Source organism: Oryctolagus cuniculus, chromosome 14, assembly GCF_051225735.1.
Source record: "Oryctolagus cuniculus isolate XC-2025 breed Fujian yellow rabbit chromosome 14, ASM5122573v1, whole genome shotgun sequence".
Lineage (NCBI taxonomy): Eukaryota > Metazoa > Chordata > Mammalia > Lagomorpha > Leporidae > Oryctolagus > Oryctolagus cuniculus.
In genome coordinates, this window is record NC_142880.1 from 62350172 (window position 1) to 62373400 (window position 23229).

The 23229-nt window shown below is 44.3% G+C and overlaps 1 long non-coding RNA gene across 1 annotated transcript in view; it reads right to left on the reverse strand.

Moving 5' to 3' along the window:
* Positions 1-21611, reverse strand: part of LOC103349607 (uncharacterized) — a 49499-nt gene extending 27888 nt beyond the window's left edge. Inside the window, exons 1-2 of the long non-coding RNA XR_016220151.1 lie at positions 21044-21611; positions 1285-1418 (exon numbers count right to left, since the gene is read on the reverse strand). This is a non-coding gene — a long non-coding RNA (uncharacterized LOC103349607). The remainder of the gene's footprint in view (positions 1-1284; positions 1419-21043) is intronic.
* Positions 21612-23229: the final 1618 nt, after the last annotated feature.

The window sequence follows — 23229 nt, forward strand, 5'->3', positions numbered from 1 at the left end:
CTACATTTATTTTCTCAAATTTGTTTTAATTCCATTTTTCTATGAATTTTTAATGTATTCTTATTTGTTTGAAAGGCAGAGAGAGAGAGAGAAAGACACTGAGACAGACAGAGACAGCTCTTCCATCTGCTGGTTCACTCCTCAAATGCCCACAATGGGGCTTGGTCATGACCAAAAGACTGGACCTCAATCCAGGTTGCCTACATAGGTGAGAGGGACCCAAGTATTTAAACCATCATCTGCTGTCTCTAAGAGTCCATCTTTGAAAGAAGCTGGAATCAGAAATAGAGCTGGGACTTGAACTCCAGTAGGGAGCGTGGGCCTCCCAAGCAGTGTCTTCACCACCACTCCAAATGCCCACCCACATTAACTATGCTTGAAAACACAATCTGTGGTCCTGCAATTTGTCACCTGGGAGATGGTTGGAGGTGATTAATGTGACCCATGCTAACATGCAGATGTTATTCTGTCCTCTGTAAATGCTTCTGAACACCACGAAAACTTCACCTTCTTCCTTGGACCCTGAGGAGCACCTGTCTCATCTCTTGATCATCTCGCTGTGCTGCAAAGGACAATGCACGGAGCCAGGGTCAGGTTAAAGGGCAGCAAAACCTCTCTGAATCTGTTCCAAAAGACTACTGGGAGCTGACAGCTAGAATCTTACATTAAATAAATACTGATGCTGCCCATGAACAAGAGTAGCTTGACATCAATGAAGCACCTACCATGGCCATCATCCTAAATATGCTATCGATATTCATTCATCTCATCCTCAAAATCATACCACGAGATAGAAATTACCATTATCATAATCACCACTTCTTTTCATAGATAAGGAAACCAAAGCACAGAAATTATTCAAGAATTTGCCCAACGTCACCCAGCTAGAAAGTATTAGAGTCAGGATTTGAATTGGGGCAGTCTGACTGCACCTTGACTGTACGAGAAGGAAAAGATGAACAAAGACTAAAAATATAAAGAAGGAGAGAACAAGCGTACTTCTCCAACTTCTCTTGAGCAATTATGGAAAATGCTTTGTTTATGTGAAACCACCTTAACATCTTGGGATTGCAAAATATGAGATAATAGCATATAGATTGAGCTAAACGTTGGCGCCCTGGCAGCCCTCCAGCAAGGAGGCAAATGGGATAACAATGTAAAACAAAGCATAAACATATACACATGGCTTCCATGGTTTCAGGAAGGCAATAAAAGCTCCCAGATGCAGGTGAATCCAGCATCCTTCCACCACCAGGGGCAGCCAGGCGGTTTCTCGGCACTTACCCAAAGTATGCAGAAATGTCACCCAGGAACGCCCTGGGCAGTGGCCAGGAAGCAGGTGCAGTGCCATGGAACTGCTCTTGGGTACCTGCATCTCCCATCTGGGCAGAAGTGGAAGGACGCATCTTCTGGGGCTGCTGCAGGCCCAAGGAACAGAAAATAGAAAGCCCCAAGGTGAGGAGGGACTGGCAGGAAAACCGCGAATCTGCCTTTTCTTCTCTAGTTCAACCTGGGCCAGTGGCATGGGATGAGCTCTAGAGTCAGATGGAACCTTGGTTCAAATCCTCAGTGTGACACTTGCTGGTTATGAGACCTTAGACAAGTCACTTAACCTGTTCCTACTTTGCTCAGACCCCATGACTTAACCTGTTCCTACTTTGCTCAGACCCCATGACCTTCATCATTCCTGGTTGCCTTGAGATCAAGTCTGCATTTCCTCTGATGACCCATAGGATCTGGCCCCTGCTTACCCCTGTGGCCTCATTTCTCACTCAAAATCCGTATCCCAGCCAGAACTAACTTTTGGGGGCCTTGCTAGTTCTCACTTCTGAGATATTATACCTTCTGTTCCCTCCCCCTGGAATGCTTCCTCCCCTTCTTACCTCTTTTTTAACCCAGCCAACTTTTACTCACCTTTCATATCTAAGGGGGATGTTACCTCCTCCAAGAAGCCTCCCTGTCTCCTGTGTGCTCTTACAGCAACCAGAGGTCATGGAACACTCACAACCCCACAGTGTCACGTGGCTGCAGTGCCTCCCTTAAAAGCAAGCCCATGATAATGGACTGTTTGCTCCTTGCATCTAACTGTCCTGTGAGCTCCTAATGGGGAGAGGCCTACTTGTTGCTGTAAACTTCAACAGTGCCCTGCTAAATCATCTCTCTCATGTCTTTTGTCTCTTTCCTGCTAGACTGTAAGGTCCACAAGGGCAAGGAGTATATATGTCCTAAGAGCCTAGGATGGTATCTAACACATAGCATGAATATGGCTGACTATGTGAAAAAAAAGTCTCTACATCTCAGTTTCCCCGTGTGTAGGATGGGTGAAAGCAAAACTCATTTCAAGAAGCATGTGTGTGAGAATTGCATGAGCATGCATGTACAAAATGCTTGGCACACAGCAGCAATCAGTAAGTGGCAGCCATGCCATCCACTCAAGCACACGTGTGTGGTTCCAATCATCATTTGAGTCTTAGAGAAAATCTGCATCCACCCATCTCACATGTGTGACTGTTTCTTTCCTTAAAAATCTCTACAGGGAAAGCCACACCTCTCCTTCTGGCGACTACCTGTTTCCCAGCCCTTTGTTAGTCAATCAGCCAAGAATTATGTCTTAAATCATCAACATATGCTAGATATTCATCTATTCTATTTATACAGTTCTTCGTAATCTAAAATAACAAAATCTTGCATCAGAGAGTCATTTCCAAGACAGTCATTTATTCATGAACTCTCTCTCTCTCTCTCTCTCTCTCTCTCTCTCTCTCTCACACACACACACACACACACACACACAGTCTTCAGGATATTAAAAGTTTTCGAGGAACAGTTAGTCAGCTAGTCATTCATCCATCCATCCACTGAGTGCTCACCCAGTACCTCTAGATGCTGAGACAGAGAGCACAGATAAGTGTCCTTTGGGACACAGATAAGTGTTCTTTGGGAGTTCCCATTCTATCCCCACTGGTAGGAAGGAGCATGTAACCTAATAATCCAATACAGTCAAATGGCTCAGCAGCCAAAAATTCATGGTAGTACCACAGATGCCCAGAGGAGGGAGTGAGAGAACAACCTAGTCAGACCTTAAAATGGCCCTAAGGAGCCAGCTCTATCTTATCCTAACCAGCAGTCTCTATCTTTTGAGCGGTTGCTCTCATTCCATCCTCTGGGAAGATGCAGAAGAGTTTACCAGTGGCTTCCTCATCATAACTGCCTTCCCCCCATCATAAAGGCCAGCTCTAAGGCACACACAAGTCACCAAGGGCATGGTCCTGGTCTGAATATGTCACTGTCACACAAGTCTACAAGACAGGACTTGGGACCTGCCTAGCCAAGCTAACAGGAATTCTACGCATCAACTATTCTACCTATGCAATTCCCTCCCTCTTCCCTTTTCTTCTGAGAGCTGCTTAGATGCCAACTTGGGCTTCAACCCTCAAAGTACTTTATTATTTGTCTTAAAATCAGTGCCTGGCATGCTCACTCGGACTGACCCCTAATGGGTAGAGCTAGAAACATGCCAGGGGATTCCAATTCAATCCCATCAAAGTGGCATGTACTAATGCCATCTTACTTGTTAAAGTGATCAGTTTAAGTTCATAATTGATCAAAAAGATAGATTTAAGTGTCAAAGGGATTACGTAAATAAGACCAGTGTCTGCAAATAATAATTGATAGAATTAAAAAGGAGCGAACGATCCAACATGGGAAGCAGGATACACAGCAAACTCATAGAATGGCAAATGCCCTAAACAGCACTCTGGCCTCAGAATCATCCCTTAAGGCATTCAGATCTGGCTAAAAAGCCCATGAGAGTTTTGCAGGCATGGAAAGCCAAGACATTGTGGAAAAAAAAAATGACCTAAATGAAAGATCTCTGTGAGTGAGATCCCAGTGGAAAGAATGGGCCATCAAAGAAGGAGGTACCTTTCTCTGAAGGGAGGAGAGAACTTCCACTTTGACTATGGCCTTGTCTAAATAAGATCGGAGTTGGTGAACTCAAGAGGCTTCCATAGCCTTGGCAGCTCATGACAAGAGCCTCAGGTGATTACTGACATCATAAGTGAGAGTGTCAATTGTTAAATCAACAATGGGAGTCACTGTGCACCTGCTCCCCATGTAGGACCTCTGTTCTTAATGTGTTATACTATGTGAATTAACGGTAAAACTACAGTACTCTATACTTTGTGTGTCTGTGTGGGTACAGTCTGTTGAAATCTTTACTGAGTATATACTAAGTTGATCTTCTGTATATAAAGATAATTGAAAATGAATCTTGATGGAAAATGGGATGGGAGAGGGAGTGGGAGATGGGATGGTTGCAGATGGGGGGAAAAGCCACTATAATTCAAAAGTTGTACTTTTGAAATTTATATTAATTAAAAGTTGAAAAAAAATCAGTGTCTGGGGTGGGCATTTGGCACAGCAGTTAAAACACTGCTTGGGATGCCTGAATTCCATCCTGGAGTGCCTTGTTCCAGTCCGAGCTCCACTCCCAATTCCATCTTCCTGCTGATGCACACTCTGGGAGGTAGCAAGTGATGGCTCAAGTACATGGGTCCCTACCACTCACTTCAGAGACCTGGATTAAGTTTCTGGCTCCTGACTTTGTCCTGACCCAGCCCAGGCCATTACAGGCATTTAGGGGAATGAACCAGTAAAAGGAAGATCAATATTTCTCTCTCTCTGACTTCCACATAAAATAATTTTTAAAACAACAGGGCCCAGGCCCGCGCCGTGGCTCACTTGGTTAATCCTCCGCTTGCGGCGCCAGCATCCCATATGGGCGCCGGGTTCTAGCCCTGGCTGCTCCTCTTCCAGTCTAGCTCTCTGCTGTGGCCCGGGAGGGCAGTGGAGGATGGCCCAAGTACTTGGGCCCCTGCACCCACATGGGAGACCAGGAGGAGGCACCTGGCTCCTGGCTTCAGATCAGCACAGCACTGGCCATAGCGGCCATTTGGGGAGTGAACCAATGAAAGGAAGACCTTTCTCTCCATCTCTCTCTCTCACTGTCTATAACTCTACCTGTCAAAAACAAAACAAAACCAGGGCCCAACTTAGATTCAGAATCATTATTAAATGCAAAAGAAAATCCTGATTTGTAAGTGCAATGAAATCTCATTTTTCTCTCTTGGTAATGAGGAAGAACACATTTCCCTCTGTTCAGAGTATGCTTTCAGAGTAAGGCACGTGCAAGAATCCATTGCCAGAACAGCCTTAAGAACAGGTGGCAAAACAGTCCCCTGACAGCTGTGCGCCTGGCACACAGAAAGGCTTCTTTGACCAGCTCCCTGTCCCACAATCCCAGCTCGGACACCAGAATCTCCTCCATGGGCTGTCTCCTGAGACACATAGCACTGTCAGCAGAGGAGGCTAACCTCATTCTTCAGTTCATAGGGGACAGGTCTGAGAGCCACAAATCACCGCCCAGGACACATCCAGGTAATGAGGGACTGAGATACAGACCTGGCAAAACACAGGCAGTGGACAGATGGGGTGGTGCTCCGAGGGCTGTGGTCCCTGGGGGAGTCCTGGTTCCTAGGACTGCCATAGACCAGGTGGCTTAAGCAACAGAAACTTACTTTTTGATAATTCTGGAGGCTAGAAGTCCAAGACCAAGGAGTCAACAGGGTTGGTTTCTTCGAAGGCCTCTCTCCTGGGCTCACAGGTGGTCCCCTTCTCCCTGTCTTCACAGGGTCTTTCCTCTGTGCCTGTCTCTACCCTCATCTCCTCTTCTTATAACACCAGTAATATTGGACTAGAGCTCCCCTGGGCAACCTCATTTAACATGCTGACCTCTTTAAAGGCTCTGTCTTCAAATAGTGCCACATTCTGAGGTAGTAGGGGATAAGGGTTTACCATCTGCATGTGGAGGGGACACAGTTCACCCTAACAAGGAGTGAAAGGGGACACAGAGAGTGAGGAGAAGAGGGGTGCTGTTGGTAGCCCAGCAGTGTGGGCACTGACATGGGCCAATCACAAAAGGCTGGGGACAGCGGTGAAGTAGCTGCTACCTCCACGCTGATGACTTCCTCGCCTAAGGACCCAGCTGTGATCTCTCTCCCAGGTTCTCGCAGTGTGTCAGCTTTTCCCCTCTCCCTCCAAGTCTTACCCATCACCAAGGCCCTTTGCTCTTGCTTCCCAGACTGACTATCGTCACAGTTCCTCTAGCCAGCTGTAAATATCCCGATTACATCACCTGCCACCAGCCTCTCCATACACACATGCCACTCTGATTAATCTTTCTCAACACTGCTTTCATCACAAACCTACCTCTGCTCTAACACCTTCCCTGTCTCCTCATCATCACTGGGAAAATGCTTAATTATATAATCTAGCATTCCAGGCCTGCCACATTCCTCCCTTCCCCTAAACATCCAGGGGAAAGTGGAAGTGAGCGAATGAATGAACACCACAACACAAACCCTCCATCACATAAGATGTAAGCAAATGGCTTACTTACTGCCCCTTTGCGGGATGACGAGTACATGCTCACGTGCCCAGCATTTTTCCTCTCCCCTTCTAAGTCCAACCTGTCATCAATGCTGCCTCCTCCATTCCTGACCTTTCCCGATTGTTGAAAACATCTTATCTTACTTCTCTCAACAGCACTTACCCACTTAGCACTTAAGTATGATACTTTCTAATTATGTCTCACTATCTATTTCCTGGATGTTGTCTTATTCCACAACAACATGCTTGGGGTGCCTTAGCCCCCAAATTCCACAAGGGCAGGTACCACGCAAACCCCATGACACATAATAGTAATGACCAGAAACATTCAGTGAGTGTTTACTATTTGCCAGGCAGTGTGCTAAGTGCTTTCCAGCATTATCTTAGTTAATGCCAACAACAATCTAATAAGGGAGGTATATTATTATCCTCATTTTACAGCTGAGGAGATTGACAATTCAGAAGGTTAGGGAATTGGCCCAAAATGATAAAACTAGTCAGACGCACTTCTTGAACCCTGACACAGATCCATTTGACCAAGAAGTCCTTGCTAATTGTATTTTTCACAAAATAAGTGCCTTTTACAGAGTACCCAGCATACGTATATTAAGGCCATGCTTGTTACCAAGGGGTGTGTTGCAGACAGAATAATGGCCCCCAAAGATGCCCACACCCTCATTCTTAGAGCCATGAATATATTACCCTACATTGTAAAGGAGAATTATAGCTGTAAATGGAATTAAGGTTGCTAATCAGAGGACTTTAAAATCAGATGGACACAATATAACCAAGAGCATCACTGACAGTGAGAGAGAGAAGCAGAGGAGGGAATCAGGAGGGATGCAGCACAGAAGAATTTGACATGCCACTGCTGGCTTTCAGGATGGAGGAGAGGCCACAAGCCAAGGAGTACTGGCAGCCTCTAGCAAGGAAATGGATGTGCCCCTAGAGCAACCAGGAGGGTGTACCATTCTGTGACGGACACAATCCTGGGGACACACCTGTGTCAGATTTCTGACCTAAGGAGGTGTAGGATGATACATTTGATTATTTTAGGCTCTTACATTTGTGGTAATTCTTTACAGCAGCAACAGGACACTCAGTCAGGGTGTGGATGTCCAGCTAGCCCTAAAAATCCTGATGGCTGGTGTTGCTCTGATAAAAAACAAGTAGGCTGCTCACCAAAGAACCCAATACCTGCCTTCCACCTCCAAGACAATTCTTCCCAGGCACAGTACACCACTCCCAGCACTGCCCATCTCCTCAGCTGACCCTTTCCCATCCTCTCCCTGCACCATTCCAAAAATGGGACATGATAGTGACAGAATAGGGACATGCTAGTGACAGAAGTCTCTCAGAAAGATGACTGTCACACCCCAAATGTGCATCTTTTAAAAGCAGCATTACCCAGTGCTTTATTCTCAAGCATTATCTTCCTCACCTGTGCTGGTCGTTAGCTTGCATACATGGTACACCATGGTTTTTGGATTGCAGTTTTTGACTTGATTCTAAGAATTGTATCCTTAAGAGGCTTACATAGCAATGTAGAAAAATGTAGTTTTTGGAGCTGTAGGAAAAGTAATAGTTCAGTGCTTTTATAGCCTTGGGCACACACCTCTTCTTGCTGAGCCATCCTGGCCCTGGAGTTTTGCCTAATTCATTTTTTTCTAGGGTCTTTGACCATATCTGGCTATGGACACACCTGGATGGCAAGGTAGTGGTGTGGACACCTTGGCAGAGCTGGAGCCAGGATCCTCATTCTGATTCTCATTTCCTGTCCAGCTGCCTTTCAGGAATTTTCTGTAATCCCTGGGCCCTCACCGCTCTGCCACCTGCTGGTAAGTCAGAAGTGCATAGTGAGTCCACTGCATGCTAGCTGCAATCAAGCTAATGTTTATGTGCCTGTAGTCATGGAAACAACAATAGCTACCACCCTGCTATTTCCCTTCTCTTTTAAATATTTATGTATGAATTTGAGAGGCAGAACAAGACAGAGACGGAAACAGCAGAGAGACAGAGACAGAGAGAGTGCTCCCACCTACCATTCATTCCCCAAAACTTCAACAGCCCACTGATGGAGACTGAAGCCGAGAGGAGGGAACTCAGGTCAGGGCCCTCACGTGAGTGCCAGAGACCAGAGTACTTGAGCCATCATCTGTTGCCTACCAGGGTGTGCATTAGTTGTGCAAAGCTGGAGTCAGGAGCAGAGCCAGGTATTGAACCCAGGTACCTGGATGTGGGACACAAGCATCTTAACTGCAAGCCCTCAGCCTGCCCTTTTCCAGAGACTTTACATGCAAGTTAAGCGATCAGGGTTGTGGTTGGAGCTTGGACTTGGGGCCTCGAGCACCTTGTTTCCAATCCTGGCTCCACCAGCTCATCCATCTTCATTAACGTCTTTAGTAGTCAGTTTTCTCATCTCTGATATGGCAGTTTAAAATCACTTCTTAAAACTTGTGAGAACTGGCCGGCGCCGCGGCTCACTTGGCTAATCCTCTGCCTGCAGAGCCGGCACCCCACGTTCTAGTCCCAGTTGGGGCGCCAGATTCTGTCCCGGTTGTGCCTCTTCCAGTCCAGCTCTCTGCTGTGGCCCAGGAGGGCAGTGGAGGATGGCCCAAGTGCTTGGGCACCTGCACCCGCATGGGAAACCAGGAGGAAGCACCTGGCTCCTGGCTTTGGATCAGCACAGAGCGCTGGCCATAGCGGCCATTTGGGGAGTGAACCAATGGAAGGAAGACCTTTCTCTCTGTCTCTCTCTCTCTCACTGTCTAACTCTGCCTGTCCAAAAAAAAAATTGTAAGAACCAAGTAGCTATTAGAGTTTGGCAACATCATGAATGACACCTAAGTGTACTGGCTCTTCAGGACCTTGCAAAGTAAGCAGGAGACTACCAGAGCCCAGAGAAGCAGAATACCTTCCCAAGGTCACATGGTTGATAAGGAGCAGAGAGAGGGCTTGGGGCCAGGGCCCTCTGTCTGCAAGGCCACATACTTCCTACCCCATTGCATACACTTTGTCCCTAATTCCTTCTGAACCACCCAGGCCCCTTCTCCAGACCATCCACAGACCACACAGGCTCTCTCCCGTGCCCTGCCACCACCGTGGGAGCTCCCAGGAGCCGGAAGAAATCGCAGGTCAGTTTGTGGCCGGGCTCCAGGACACAGGGCATGGCCCTCGATGGCTGGGTGGGTCTCACTCTGCAGTGGCGAGGCACAGGCGCTGGGCACCGGCCTGGCAGGTGCAGCATGGTACTCTGGGCACGCACCCAAGCGAGAGCAGACTGGCGCTGGCGGCCGCCCCGTACGCGCCGCGGGATCCCTGCCCAGCTGGGGAGGAGAAAGGCAGTTGTTTTCTTCCTGGTGGAACGTTGAGCTTGAAACGGTTCCACCAGGGCTGTTCTCGCCTCCGACTTCGGGAAGAGCTGTAATTAACACAGCAACAAACGCCCACGACGCTAACTGGCGGAGGGAGTGTAACATGAGCCGCTGCTCCAACCCAACTGGGCCAAGTGCGTTCCCTCCTTGCCTCGCGTTCGTTCTGTTTTGGTTGTGCTGCCATCCAACTGTGGCGTTTCTTCAAACATGTCAGTGGCTGCTGTTTGTGTTTTGGATTGAACAGTTTCACGCTCGTCGCTGGAGACGGTGCCCGACCAGCTGCTTTGCTGGGGACCAGCTTTGCACGGCTTAGGGAGTGTCAGGTGGAAAAACCAGGCGGGTAGGAGGCAGGAGGGTAGGGCACCTGCCGCCTCCGATCATTGTCTGCTGCTGGGTCCGCGGTCCCGCCCCCGGAGTAGGACAGGTAGAACCGGTCTGCCCGGTGCTCCAGCGGCAGCGCTTGGAGACTGCCCACCTCACCTGCAGGCTGAGCCCGGTGCCGGGCTCAGACTGCTGGGCCCGTGGGGAGGAGAAAAGGCACTGAATGGGTCCTCGCTGGTGCTGCAAACAACTCAGAGGCCAGCCAGACACTGCAACAGGCTTGGAGTGCCTTGCTTGGAGTGGAGTTGCTGGGTGGTCAGAGTTCGGGGAGTGACCAGTCTCCTTGCGCACCTTTGTAAAGGTCTAATCTCTGGCGCTGCAGTCACAAAAGCTCCCACAGCCACCAGCCTGAGCATCACGTGGGAATTCCTGCGGTGCAGACTGTCAGGCCCTGCCCCGGACCTAATGATTCAGACACTACCTTGTAACACAATCCTCAGGTGATCTGTAGACGCACCACCGACTTCCTCTAACGTGTTTCCATCGGCGTCCCTCTAATATCTCCATATTACCTTCAAAAACGGGGGAAGGAGGTGTTTGGCACAGGAGTTAATCCTCGCCTTAGGACGTCTGCATCCTCATCTGAGAGTCCCTGCTCTACTCTTGATTCCAGCTTCCTGCTATTGCACACCCTGGGAAGCAGCAGGTAATGGCCCAAGCACTTGAGTTCCTGCCATCCACATGAGAGACCCAGTTGAGTTCTTGGCTCCTGGCAGTGACCTGGCCCAGCCCTGGATGTTGGAGGAATTTGGGGGGTGAGCCAGTGGATGGGAACTCTGTCAAATACATACATTTAAAATGTTGAACAGGCTGTGGCATTTAGAGGAATGTAACCTACTGGCAGCTGTACGGCTGCACTCCTTTGATGCTTCTTGGTAGCTCTCTGCAGATTACCACTAAGGGGTGATGTCTGGCCCTGAAAAGCTCAGAGACTACCTGGGGAGCCAAAATCCAAACAAAATGTGATTTATCACAAATGGCTTCCATATCCTTGGCAGCCCATGGCAAGAGCCTCAGGTGATCACTGACGTCATAAATAAGAGTGTCAATTGTTAAAACACAACAGTAGTCACTGTGCACTTGCTCCTCATGTAGGACCTTTGTCCCTAATGAATTGTAATGTGAGAATCGACTGCAAATTTTCTCCCCAAACTGTACTCTATATTTTGTGTGTGTGTGTGGGTGGGTGGGTGGGTGGGTGCAAATTGTTGAAGTCTATGCTTAGCATGGAGTTGGTCCTCTGTATATAAAGTCACACTAAAAATGAACCATAATGAAGAAGGAGATGGGAGAGGGAGAGGGAGATGGGATGGGAGTTGGGTGTGAGGGAGGAAGTATGGGGAAAAGAACCACTATATTCCTAGATAAAAATGCATTCATTAAATAAAAACTTAAAAAATGTAATTTAACAGTAATTCTGGGATAATAATACCAGCAGTTTCACAAGGCAGAGTGACTATCATATAAGCAGCTCTTAAACATTAGGCACTATGTGTTTAGTAAGTTCACTGTGCTAAATAGCTACCACAAATTTTGTGTTTGTATCTCTATAAGGATTCATATATGTATATATGTATATATGGGTATTCATATATATAAGTATGTATACAGATGTATTTGTATATATATACACATATGTAGATAGGCATCTAGAGAGACAAAGAGGATATATATTTTAACATACAGGTGACTAATATTTACTGCATCAACAGCTGGATCCTGTGACAATACTTGTATATTATCCTGGAAAAAGAATTTTGTATTTTATAACAAACCAGCATGTATCTGTTCCAAAAGTAAAATGTATTACCAAATTATAGGTATATAATCATGAATAGACTCATCAAAACTATGTACAATTTTTGTGTATCAATTATATCCCAATAAAGCTTAAACAAACAAAAAAAGTATTACCAAATCAACAGCCCATTGCTTGTCTTTCAAAATCTCAATTACAAGAGTACTCCAACAAGTTCATGGAAAATAGAATTAAAAGATCATTGTATTTTAGTGCAAAAAGTCTTTTAAAGTAATACATGTGTTTTTTCATGATACACATTTTCCATGAAGTTGTTGAAGACTCCTTATACACCTGTTCATCACAGGTACCTGATCCCTATTTGAGCATGATGGGTTGTAGGAGCCCAGAGGGTCCAACATAGCTACTTCAAGAATCCTGCTAAGTCCTCCCAGTCAAAATAACACAACCTACCTCCTGCACAGCCATTAAGGCGTCCAAGGCCACAATACCCTCACAGATTACAGGTGGTAGCTTTTTCAGAGCCATTTTGTTCTTATGAGTTATTGATCTGCAAGCCAAATGTTTTCAAACTGAGGCTTCACTCAATGTTCTGTAAAAGCCCCAATTTATTCTGTCAAGTACTCAAAGTTCCTTAACCAGGCACTTAATCATGTGAGTTGTACAGAGTGAGCACCACTGAAAAGCAAGAGGAGAGTATCCCTCATCTCTTGGTGCTTAGCAGGATCCTTACAATTTTTAAAATTTTTTCCATCTAAAGGGGAGAATGGCAACAAAACGTTACAGAGAATTTTTTCCCCCATTTTATCACTCTGGTATGTTCCCAGTGCCTAGGACAGAGCCTAGAAAACAACAGGTGCTCAATAAATATTTTGATTTGAACAAAATTGAATTGACTTGGAGTTTGCATCCATAGCTAAGGGGAGACTCTTATTTGGGAGCACATCATGACACTAACACAGATATACATCCATATCCAACAATCTTTAATAAATAATTTGAAGTGTTCCTTCATATTACATTCCTTCCTGAGATCATTAAAAATCAGCACTATGGAGACAATGCAATGGGAGGCAAAGAATTATTCTAGAGGGAGCAGGTAGAGAACATACATCCAACAACATGTAGTGGGAGGTGCAGAGAGAAGAGTGACTTTCAAATGTGAACAGAGAAGAGCAGAGAAAATGCCTGAGAACCCAATCTAGAATATCAATCTCTATTTCTAAAGTAAATGTTTCTAAAATGCCAAAACCCCAAATCATCAAATCTTCCCAATCTACTATAATAACCACAGCTAATATTTATTGAGTGCTTGCTGTACGCCAGGCACTGGCCTATCTTTTCCACTGACCAGTCCTTAACACTAATCCTGAAAGGAAGGTACTATTATTACCACCATTATATAGACTTACAAAGGTTCAACAGTTTTCTGAAGATCACAAAGAGCCAACAGGCACAAAGTCAGGATTCAAATCCAGAGAGCTCGACTCCTGAGTCTGTGCTTGGAACCAGTGGGCTGGGGCTGAAAACCACCATGTGAAGTTGGAAAAGAAAATAGCAGAGGACCCTGCCATCCCATCTTTTGTCCTTCTGTAGCACATGCTAATGGTTCACGGCCATAGCTCCCAGCATAGCCTGGAGACCACCAGCAGCCGTGGCGGTCACTTCTATACCCACTCATGCCAATCTATGCTAAGACCCTTTCTACTTGAAGGTTTCCATAGGAGGAGCAAGCCAGAAATGTGAGGGAGCACATGCCCCAGACCCTAGGACAATGAAGTAGGAAGTCAGTAGATAAATTGTCTTTCAGTCTCTCCTCTTGTGACGTTGCAATAAGAAATTCTGAGGGGCACTCAGCAGTCTTTTTTTTTCCTTATTTGAAAGGCAGAGAGATGGAGACAGAGAGAGCTTCTATCTGCTGGTTCACTTGCCAAATGCCTACAAAACAGCTCAGGCTGGACCACGTCAAATCCTGGAGCTCAATCCAGATCTCCCACATGTGTGCCAAGGACCCAACTACTTGAGCCTTCACCTGCTGCCCCCCAGGTTGCACATTAGCAGGGAGCTCTAATTGGGAGTGAGGACAGAACTTGAACACAAGCCCTTTGACAGGGGACATGGGCATCCTAAAGAGTATGTTAACTGCTGTGCCGAATGCCAACCCCAGTGTTCTGCAGTCTTTCAGTGGGTTCCCAGGACTGGTTCACAATCATCTGCTTTGGTAACCCCTCCCAAATATACCCTTTACTAACTCTCACTCCTTACCTCATTTACCTGCTATGTTTCCTGGAATCACCTTCCAAATAAATTCTTTGTGTCAGGGACAGAGTTGTCTCTACTCCTCAGGGAATCAAATTCAGAATACTTGTGTAATATGGCATTGAGTGGGACTTTTCCTAGTGCAGTAGATTTGGCAACAGAACCTTACACTAAAGAGAAGCACCCCACCTTCTAAAGAGAGGTGACTACAACTAAAGGCAAGATAGAATTTGGTGTCTGTTAACAGGTTAACAGGTGGCTGAAATAGCTGTGCAATTACCACACTCTAGTCTCCACCCTATTCTTCTCCTTTCTCCAAATTCATATTAGCAGAGAATCAGGAGAGGAGAATGTAAAAAATTGTCGAAATCACTAGTAATGAGTTCTGTAACTTTTCTTTTCCCTTGAAGCAGGAGCTTCCTCTACCCAAGTAAGTGAAATTGCACCAACAGTGGACATTTCAAGTCGTGCAATGCACAGAGGCCTCTGTAGGGTCCACCAGAAACCAGACATGCACCCTTCCAGGAGAAATAGCCTTTGGATACTGGCCACATGGAAGCCCTCATCTTCCCTCAGAGAATCCGGGTACCCTGCTTCATACACAGTTATATCTATCCCTTTCTCGCCTTCACCATCTCCAGGACAGCTTGCCTGAAGGAAGAGCAAAGAATGAAAAACCAGATACACTGCTCTCACAACTTCACATCCTTTGGGTCCAAAGGAGGAGAGGAGAGGAATGCTAAATTGGATGGAAAAACTATGGGATTCTCTTGAGACATAGATAAGAGAAGAGAAAGGAAGATTCTGCCTAGTACAGTTAAGGCAGCAACTGGAGAAAAATAATCCTCAATATTTATACCCCAACCAAATCAGTTTTCCATTTTACCAGTTGGACTTGTTTCATGCAGAGAGTTCAACAGAGCCTATCTGGATAGACAGTCTAACTCAAGTAAAGATGAATTGCAAATGCAAAGGAAAATCTTCAGGAAGCAACTGAAAGCTTTCTTTGTTCCTCATCATTAGATTAAGACAAAACCAAAGTAACTTCCCAAATCTTCTCAGGGAGCTGAGTAGTAGATATCTAAACTGGAAGAGAATAATCCAATTCTTAAAAATTTATTTATTTATTTGAAAGGCAGAATCAGAGAAAGAGAGAGAGAGAGAAAGGTATTCCATCTGCTGGTTCACTCCCCAATGGCAACAATGGCTGGAGATGGGCCAATCTGAAGCCAGGAGCCAGGAGCTTCCTCCTGGTCCTCCACACAGGTGCAGGGGCCCAGGGACATAGGCCATCTTCTACTGCTTTCCCAGGCCATAGCGGAGAGCTGAATCAGAAGTGGAGCAGCCAGGACTTGAACTGGTGCCCATATGGGATGCCAACACTGCAGGTGGTGGCTTTACCTGATATGCCACAGCACTGGCCGCTAATCTACTTTTTAATTTTCTAATTTTAAAAAGTTGATATGTTTTTACTGAGTATAACATTATAGTTTGAAGTACATATACCTTGTGAAAGGGTTTGATTTAAAAAATTAATACCTTACATTACAGTTATTATTTGTGTGGTAAGAGCATATAACCTCTATCCTCTTTATATTTTTTAAAAATACAGTATATATCATAATTTATAGTCACTTTGCTGTACAACATCTCTTGGAATGTATTCTTCCTCTCCCAACAGTAATTATGTTTCTTTTGACCCCCATTCTCGTCTCCCCTAACGTTCCTAGTCTCTGGGCAACCACTATTCTGGGAAGAATCAACTTTTTTTAATGGCAGTCTCCTGGCTTTTTCCAATACAGTTATTTTAAACATTAGGAATCTTAACATTGAAAGAACTCAAAATCTGTTTTAAATGAGAGCTCTGGAAACTGAGATTTGAAGAAATTGCCTCAGGGAGCACTGTTGGTAAACTTTACAAACAGCAGTATTGGTTTGCGAACGTCACCAACACATTCTGTACCCAGAAGAAAAAAAAACTTTCCTCATCATCAATGTTAAGAACCAGAAAAATCATCCTCCGCCTAGCGGCGCAGGCACACCGGGTTCTAGTCCCGGTTGGGGCACCAGATTCTGTCCCGGTTGCCCCTCTTCCAGGCCAGCTCTCTGCTGTGGCCCGGGAGTGCAGTGGAGGATGGCCCAGGTGCTTGGGCCCTGCACCCCATGGGAGACCAGGAAAAGCACCTGGCTCCTGGCTCCTGCCATCGGATCAGCACGGTGCGCCGGCCGCAGCGCGCCAGCCGCGGCGGCCATTGGAGGGTGAACCAACGGCAAAAAGGAAGACCTTTCTCTCTGTCTCTCTCTCTCACTGTCCACTCTGCCTGTCAAAATAAATAAATAAATAAATAAATAAATAAAAATAAAAAAATAAAAAAAAGAACCAGAAAAATCAATGATTAGATTTAGAGAAAAAGCCAACGGGAGTAAAACCACAGTGATGTAATAGGCTAATCTGGAGTTGGTTAAAATTCTGGCACAGACTTGGTACCAATTGCTATCTTTTACTCACTCCTCAAATGCCTTGCAACTCAGGCTGGATCAGGCTGAAGACAGGGGATGGGAACTCAATCCGGATTTTCCATGTGGGCGGCAGGGACCCAATTACTTGAGCCATCACCTGCTATCTCCCAGAATCTGCATTAACAGAAGGTAGAATTGGACCCAGAGCCAGGACTCAAACCCAAGCACTCCAATATGGGATGTGGGTGTTCCAAGTGGCATCTTAACTGTTGTGCCAAATGCCTGCCCCTAAGAGGATTTGCTATATTAAAAGGAAATGTTTGGTTAAAAATTTGTAGGAAAACATCCATGAGGACATTCATTAAAGAGCATTAAAACACATCATGGATTTTTTTTTTCTCAAACAGAATATAACTTTTCCAGAAGATAAATCTTTGACCCTGGAAACATCTATATATTCATTACAGGAGGAAGTACAAGGAATCAAGCTCACATTTTTATTATTCTATTATTGTCTAGATGGACAATAATCATTCTTTTTGGCCATCTAGCCTGTAAACTCTCCAATTCTTGACGAACACTCCACCCTAGTTCTTTCCCTGCTCCCACTAGAAAACAGAAAATGTTAGGCTCTGGATTTCTCAGTCTTCCTCTGCTGGGTACTTCAGCAAGCTCCATTCATCAGATGCGTCCCCTCCACATGTTAAATTAAAGAAGGAGAGACTGCCCACATTGATTGTGAAGATGGATGTTGGTGCTGACAGCAGCAGCTTTTGATTTTCAGGGGCACTAGTAATCACAGGTGTGGTGGCAGCCCCTGGTGCACCAGTGTCAGGGCTATAGGCAATGCAGGTTGTAACATCTGTGTCCAGAGGAGGCACTTCTGCTGCATGACTTGGGCATGATTTGGGCATTGTTCTCAGCCTGTAGCTTCCCACAAATTCTGTGAGCTACCTAACATCCTCAAGTAAATGAACTCTTTAGCTACTAAAATCATCTAGGTTTCTTCAACTAACACAATTATTACTTACAATGTATTGGAAAATGCAAAATGATTTGGAGCAATTATGTCCATTATAAAGAAATGAAAATGAAAATTCAGCAAAACCCCTTTGAGAAAAGGATGCTCCAAAGGCAGTCCCTTTTGCCACAAAGAGAATAACCTGGGAGAGGAAGCCCGTACATCCACGAACTTTAGTACAGAAAACGGAAGTGACAACTTTCACTTGTAAGCAAGTCATAATTCTCAATAGTTTTTAAAAGTGGAGATTAATTTTTATGCACTCCTTAAAGTTTGTATAATTGGTATAAAATGGATACAGGAAATTAGAGAAGTTGGGGAATTCCTAATCCATCTCTAAAGATAACATCTTAGACTATAAAAGAAAGGTTTAAGTGAGAACATCCAGGAAGTTGTGAGGTACAGCATGAAACAAAGGTCAGTTTAATTAGAAGTCACTGGGTGAAATACTATACCATAGGTAGTCCATATGTTCTCATAATGAAAAATTATTCAAATTCTATTTGAAAACTAGCCAAACATGACACTCATTAATTGGTAAATTATAACACACACAAAAAAGTCAAAACAAAAATAGCAACAGGAGAATCACCTTTCATTAGAAGATCAAGATTCCAAGCAAACATTCCCTAATTAATTCTTTCAACAGCATCAGGAAGTTTTTATTTATCATAGACAGTACTCAATATTTTCAAAGTGTTTCACCAGCAGTAATTAGATATTCTTCTCATCAACCTTGTAAAGTAGGTCAATATCATCATCCCCATTTTAAAGAAAGGCAAGGCATTGAATGAGTAAATATGTACAGAGTGGAGACCACTAACATAACCCTCATGTTGATCACCCCATTTTTCTACCACTCTCATTTTTAAAGTATATAAAAATACCTTTTTAAAATTGCTTCATTTTAACACCACTCAAAAACTCATGAAGTGATAGAATTGCTTCTAATCTGCATATGAAAAAACTGAGGTTGACTCTGGCTAGGATGCTCACATTCCACATCTGCGTGCCTACGTTCAATGCCTGGCTCCAGTTCCTGACTCCAGCTTTGTGCTAATATGGGCTCAAGGGCTAATATGAGTTCCTGCCATCCATACATCAGTCCTGGATTGGTTCCCGGCTCTGGGCTTGGTTCTCAGGAAGTCACTATTGAGTATTTTCATAGAAAGCACCCAATATTTTCAAAACCCTGGCCATTTGTGGGCATTTGGGGAATGAACCAGCAGAGGGGAGCACTGTGTGTGTGTGTGTCTCTCAATTTTTAAAAAATGATTTAAAAACACTGAAGTTCATATACATATATATACCTCCTTCACATCAGAGAGGCAGCTGCCTATTTTGTCTCTGTATAAAGTCCTAACTCAGCCAAGGTCTTAGGTTCAGGAATGAAGCCATTTAGACAGACGACATCCAACTCCTTAAAAATTCCCTTTGAAAAAGAAAGATGATCCCAAGCATTTGTGCCATACAGTATAATGGTTTTTACAAAATCTTTTCCTCCCGCAAACAATTCTGGATTTATCTTATTAACAGCAGATCCATGGACCACCATCCCCTCAGACAACTCTAAGGACCATTTTGAACAGAAAAAAATGGCACTTGTTACACATGAAAACAAAAACTACCAGATTCCCTGAGGACTTCAGAAAAACCAGCCTCATTGAGAATAATGTGAGCTGATTTGTTGTAGAGAAGAGTAATTCAAAACTGGCCCATCAAATTTAAGAAAATAATTTTGAGCAAAAGAGAATCAAATCTACTTATAAAGGTTTACATCATATATGGTATTTCTTCACATAAAATGCAAAAATTGACCATACAAATGTATGCAATTATACTGGACTTCATATTTTCCTTTTATGAGAAAAATGTCAACGGTGTGTTTTCTTTGTAATTTGGTTGGACTATTTGCTAAATGTTAGCAATTATAGCAAAATATGAAAAAGAAAAGTTGTCAGATCATGGTCTGACCTCCTTTTTTTCTCCACTGCATGAATTTTGACTATATCAAAGCAAAATAAATTGGAACTAGTAACATGCTATTTTCCATTCATCTAACTGACAATTAAGCTAAGTGAAGAAAATTCAGCTTTGAAGTGTATAGAATTATTCAACATTAAACAAAAAAGAGTTCAGTCCTGTCAGTGTATCTTAAGTTGCTACTTTGCAAATGATGTTTTGTTATCTTGGAAAAGCTGTTTTAGGAAACATAAATTTTAATGCAAGCTATTTTTAAAAGCTGTCCTTTCATTACAAGCCCATTATAGTAATTCTGGTCAATGTTTATTTTCCTTAGTTATATCTTACTGAATGCTTCATGTGAGGAAAGCACCAGTTAGAAAAGTCAAACATGAGCTATGACAGATAGAAAATTACTTCAAGGTTTACATTGGGGTAATTCCAAAAGAAAGGACCCACCAAAACTCAACAAACCAATACTATACAAATTTCCCTTTAATATCTTCTGTGAGTTCCTGTTATTTAGCTTCATTTAATAATTAAAGGCAAAAGCCTGCCATGATCCCTTTTTAAAATAATTTATTTTCTTAATTCAAGTACTCCTGTTTTGACCAGAGAGGTATAACTGGCAATTCCTCCCTTTCAGAGCACTGTAAGAGAAATGCCATTCTGTCCTCATGAAATTTCCTTCTGTGGGCATCCCAGGATAGTGGGCACCATTTGGGGACATCACAAAAGAATTGGGAAGAAGTACAAACCTCAGGGAGTAATGAGCAAGGGGTCAGGAACAAGTCAAAGGTAGCTGGATCCAGCCCCTTTCCACTGCAGTACACAAAGGAACTACTGCATGTACAACCAGTTGCTCATATCCTTAACTGTGCCTAGCTCCTCATTTAGCTGTCTGTACTGCGCAAATCAAGGTTTCTAGAAGCAGGTGCTAAATCAAGTGTCAAGATCCATCTATCTCATTCACAGGGTTGGTAAAGAATGAATCTAATAACACAAGGCCCTCAGAATAAAGTGCTGCTTAAATTAAGCAACACCATCACTATCTTAACATTTGGGGCTATTTACTCTGCTCCAGCTTGGCATGGGTACAAAATAATAATAATAGCTAACAGTTGAATGTGTGACATGTCTGGGACTGTATAATCTCATTGTTAATTGGTAATACTCATAACAACACCCTGAAGTAGGCATTACGAGTTTTTACAGATCATAAAACTAAGGCATAAAGAGGTTAAGTAACTAACTTCCCAAGATTGAAGCCTCAATTCTCTGACCTCAGAACCCACTCATTTAACCATATCTTAATTAAATATGTCTATTGTCTTATCCTGGGTTCTGCATAAAGTAGAGCCTAAGGCAGAAACTTACGTGATCCTATTTTATTAGGAAGTGCAATCCCAGAGAGCAGGACAGGGAAATCAGGAAAACCAATACAAGGATGCATTTGGAACTGGCCACAGCTGACGGCTATTGATTGCTCCTAACGACTGCAGGACTTTGCAGCTAAGGAGTATCAGCTGCATCTCATCAAGGGGAAAAGAGAAGAATTTATCCACTGGCTCCTACCCTCAGCTGGTCCAAATTTCACCTTCTAGGGCATTAACTCCTCCACACCTCTAGGTTTTCCTTAGGTGGACATAAACCCAGAGTTGAGTCCTTTGGTAGAGTCACTTAGGAATCTCAGGTGAGCAGTGTGGGCATGGACAGAGGATGAAGGGCTGTCAGCTCATGCCTGAAATCAGGCAGAGTCCAGGCAGAGAGGATACAAAGGTGGGGTGGGAGTCTCATGCATATATACTCTGCCTTGAGATCGGATTTGCAGAGGCGGCAGAAAATCGGAAATCACTCATTGGAAGCTGTAGAGCCATCCACAAAGTGGAAATCATTGGTTGCTTCTGCAAGAGCCATTCCAACTCTACCACAGGATTTAGAGTGGTTTGGGGTCAATATACTCATGGAACCTGAAATCCTCTCAGAGTGATAATACACACAAAACCTGACTCAATACTGCTTACCTACGATAGCAGCTCAGAAGTCACTCCCCTTTGAGAAGTCTTCCCAAGTCTCTCCCACCCCCTACTGTTAGGTTAGCTCCCCCATTCTGCATTCTAATAATGCCCTTTGCATCTTGATTATAATTACCTGTCTATGCATCAGTCTTTCCACAGTAGACTGTGAACCTTAACAGAAGAGACTGTCTCGCAGGTCTTAGAATCCTGAGCATAGCATTGTACACCCTGCAAGTGTTAGGCACCGAATGTAAGGAAGAAGCTGGAGGTGTGAGGCGAGGAGCCTGAAATAATCGTTACAACGAGTGGGAGATTGAGCAGGTCAGAGAACCAGGAGAAAGTGTTCAGGCAATGGCTTAGGACCCACCTGAGGCTGGTGAGGTTATGATGGAAACCAGCTATTCACCTGTGAATTACTAGCACCTCTCTGAAGAGAGGGCAGCTTTGAGCCAACTATCATGCATTTTAATATGTGCTACAACGAGAACATCAGGAGATGATTAATTTTTTTAGATATTTTTTAGATTTTTTAAAATTTTATTTGAAAGGCAGAGTGGCAGAAAGAGAGAGAGAGAATTTTCATCTGCTGGTTCATTCCCCAATTGAGCGCCGCAGGTGGGGCTAGGCCAGGCTGAAGCTGGGAGCCAGGAAGTCCATCCTGGTCTACAACATGGGTGGCAGAGGCCCAAGTACTTGGTTCAGCATCGGCTGCCTTCCCAGGTGTATTATCCCGGAATTGGATTGGAAGCAGAGCAGTTGCAGGTCAAACCAGCACTCCTATAAGGGATGCCTGTGTCGGTAGCTTAATCTACTTTGCCACCATACAGGCCCCTGGAGATAATAATTTAATGCGATATTAAATGGTATTTCCTGTTTGAGAGTTTCATCTGAGCCCTTGTCTATAGATCATGGGTTATAATCTTTACAGACTCAAAAGAATGATGGTGTCAGATGCTTACATCCAAACTTACTGGGAAGTGGGTTAAAAGCTAATCCTGTAGCCCTCAGCAAGTTGTCTATAAAGTTTCCTGTAAAAGGAAAGATGAAGCATGATACCTACAAATAAAATGGGGTGTCATTACCATGGCCATATGATAGTATGTGACAAAAAGGATTTTTGCCAATGTAATTCAAGTTCCCGTCAGTCGAGTTCATCAAAGGGAAGATTAGGACTTGTAGGCTTGCTCCAGTAAGATGAGTGCAAAGGATGTCTAATGGCCTAAGAAGAACTCTTGCTACTCTGTAAGAAAGCAACCATCATGCTGCAAACCACCTATAAGGGTCATGTGGCCTCCAGAAGCTGAGAGTGGTTCCTACTTGACAGGTAGCAGGGAAACGGGGACCTCAGTCACACAGCTGTGAGGAAGAAATTCTGTCAACAGTGAGCTTTAAAGAGGACTCTAACTCTCAGATAAGAATCACAGCCCCAGGGCAGGTGTTTGGCACAGCCATTAAGTCACTTCTTAGGATGCCTGCATTCCCTATGAGAGTACCTGGGTCCAGTCCCAGCTCTGCTCCGAATTCCAGGTTCCTGCCAATGCGCAT